At 37.6% G+C, this 3129-nt stretch overlaps 1 long non-coding RNA gene across 1 annotated transcript; it reads left to right on the top strand.

The window, feature by feature from the left end:
• LOC110269707 lies at nucleotides 1615-2010 on the top strand. Its single transcript, XR_002358468.1, has 2 exons — nucleotides 1615-1725; nucleotides 1884-2010. It is a non-coding gene; the product is annotated as an uncharacterized LOC110269707 (long non-coding RNA).

The raw sequence follows: 3129 nt of genomic DNA, 5'->3' as shown, positions 1-3129 counted from the left end.
ACATCACACTAATTTTAACCTTAAAAGTAACCCAGCCACCAAAGAAAACCCTAAAAGTTACCCTCCATCTTCATCGTTCATCGTTCATCGCAGCCATGCCTTTCCTCTAACCCAATGACCTTCGTCCTCATGCCTCATGTCTAAGCAAATGACCTTCGCACCCGACCCTCTCTATGTGGAACCCATAAACGCAATCCTCTTCCCTCTTCACTTCCACTACCGCCACCGCAAACCCTAGCTCCGCCACTTCTTCCTCACCAAGTCCATTCTCTTTCTCATTCGCTTCTTCATTCTCCACTGCAGGAGGAAGCGGCGGCGCCACTACTACCGCACCCTCCTTCGGCTTTGGCTCCACACCTTCCTCCTCCGCAGCCTCTGTGCCGTCATTTTCCTTTGGTTTTGGGTCTGTGCCGACCATATCTCATTCGGCTTCTGCTCCAACTTCGTCTCTATTGGGCTTTGCTTCTTCGACTTCCACTGCGGCAGCTTTGAGTTTCGGTTCTTCCATTTTCGGTGCCGTGAGTTCAGGCTCCTCCTTGTTCTCCACACCGTCTTTTAGTGGAACTTCCTCTGCCATGATGCCATTTAGGGCAAAACCCTCTGCTGCGACGACACCGTTTAGCGGAGCATCTTCTGCTTGACGCTCGCTATTTGGTGGAGCATCTTCGCTATTTGGCCCTCTGTCGCACCATCAAGGCAACCCTCTTGTTCTAGTGTTGAGCCTAGTGTCCTCTTTTATAAGATGTGAGGGGATTTTGTTGTCTCTTTTCAATCTCTCTGATGTTTTCTGGTTGAGAAATTTGAATTTCATTGTTTTTGCGTTGTTATTTGCAGAAAGCATGACTGTATTGGTATCCGACCGAATTAAAGTCTGGTGATGAGAGAAAGGTGATCAGTCCACGAAATCATATCAGGTTTCCTTTTATTCATCTGTGTGCTTTGGAGGTTCTTGATGTTTGTTCCCTGCCATGCTTTAGAGTGTAATTCATTCATTAAACCAGAGAAGGAAAGTGGTTAGGTCCTTATCTTTCCTAAAACAATTTACATTTATCAGTAGCAACAAAATAACAAGTGACTATTGCATGTGAGCAAGTGCTGGTTCTTCTTATATAACATGGTGCTGGTTCTTCATCCTAATCTCACTTCTTGCTATTATTATTTGAATGCGTGTATCTCTGATGAATGCTGCTTTTTAGTAATTTGTGTTTGTGGTTTTAATTGGTGAAATTCATGTGCTTTTTCAATTCGTGATTCTATCAGCTTGTTTTTGGAGTAAAATTTTCAAATTTGTACTCAAAACGATACATGTTATGTTCTGATAAACTTGATTAGTTTTGATTCTAAGTCAGATTGTGTTAAACTTTTCAGGTTACACTGAAACACTTGACCAGAAATTTGATATTGTGGTCCCTGAAGATGATCATGGCCTCTATGCAATTGATATTCTAAACCCATCCTTGGTAATTTATTCAATTGTTAATTGATTAAACCAATAATCAACAGTTCAACATAGCCAATTTTATTTTTTGTTATTTTTGGGAATTTTAATTAAGTGATTTAATTTGATTTTTTGCTGTAATGTGAAATGTTGTTGCAGTTTACGAAATGTATACATTTGACTGATGTGTATCATTTCCAAGATATGATTGAAATGCTTGTTGGGTGTGGCTACAAGAAAAGAACCACATTGCTTGGTTATGGTTATGACTTCAGGCAAAGCAATAGGTAAATTGCTCGGTCCCTTCAGCATAATATCAAGTTCAATCAGTGATTTATTTATTTGTTTAGTGGTTTTCCAAGGGTATTCCACCTTTCAATTATCAAGGAAGGAAACTAATCCCCTTCAGCATAACTATGTGCCGTATTTTTGTTGGTGTTGGCAGAATTGATAAGCTGATGGATGGCCTTAAAGCCAAGTTGGAAACTTCTTGCAAAGCCACTAGTGGAAGGAAAGTTAACTTGTTACTTTTCTTTGTTGATGTTATTTCTGGCTTGAATGTAGGTCTAATTGATTTTTATGAATCTATATTTGTTTAATTGCGTGGTTTCTCAGTGCGAGGAGTATTAATGCATTCCTTGTGTGCCTTTCTCTTGATTTAAGTTTATTATGCTGAGTTTTGGTTGTTTAAATAATATTGTTGAAGTAAAATAGACCTAGAAGAAAGTCACATTGAATAATCACAATTGGGCATTTCATAAATTTGTAGTGTACTTATTTGTATGTTTGATGTCCTGTTTATTATTCTGAAAATATCTTAAGAGACCCTTATTTTTCTGCTTAGGTCCATCCTTATGTTGCCACTGGAAATAAGAACTCTAAATTTGGCATTAGAAATGAGAAGCTGCAGTGGTTTTTAGATGCTATAAAGGAGCATTGTAATGAGGTTAAGCTTGTAGGTGTCCACTGCCATCTTGGGTCAACAATTACCAAGGTACATCTTGAAACCTTGTTCCTTCCTCTTCTTCTGCTTTGTGACTTTTGGGTGTATTTTTCTCCTACCCAATTTTGTCTCCCTTTGTTATGTGATTGTGCTTTCCTAGATATATTTACACTTCTACACTTGCATGTGTGGTTCTTAATCTCTGCTTAGATATAATTGTTGAAAACATTGTTGCATATTTTATCTAATTTTTATAGATAGACATCTTTAAGGATGCTGCTGTTATTATGATCAACTACATTGACCAAATCCGAGATCAAGGTTTTGAAGTTAACTACTTAAATATTGGTGATGGGCTTGGGATAGACTATTATCATTCTGATGCTATCCTTTAACAACAAGGGATCTCATTGATACTGTGAGCACCGCACCCATATCTCATGCATTATTTATCACATTATTTTTGCGATAAATTGGCATTGCCAATATAATATGATAAAAAATGAAGCATTATGTAACATGCATGGACATGTGGAAAATCATCCCTCGGAGAGCTATTAAATTAGTATAAGTTTAATAATTATATACAATGACAGTCTGAGAGAATAGAGAAATTTGTTTCCTTATTTGAAAATAAGTCGATGAAAGGCACACTAGTGCTAGATGCTAAGGACTTAATATGTCAGATGATATTTTTCATTACTAGATGTCTTCTCTCAATTTTATTAAACATTTACCTTGGTATACA

Source organism: Arachis ipaensis, chromosome B03 (genome assembly GCF_000816755.2).
Source record: "Arachis ipaensis cultivar K30076 chromosome B03, Araip1.1, whole genome shotgun sequence".
Classification (NCBI taxonomy): domain Eukaryota; kingdom Viridiplantae; phylum Streptophyta; class Magnoliopsida; order Fabales; family Fabaceae; genus Arachis; species Arachis ipaensis.
Note: the sequence above shows the minus strand (reverse complement) of the source record. Positions and strands in the feature narration are given on the sequence as shown.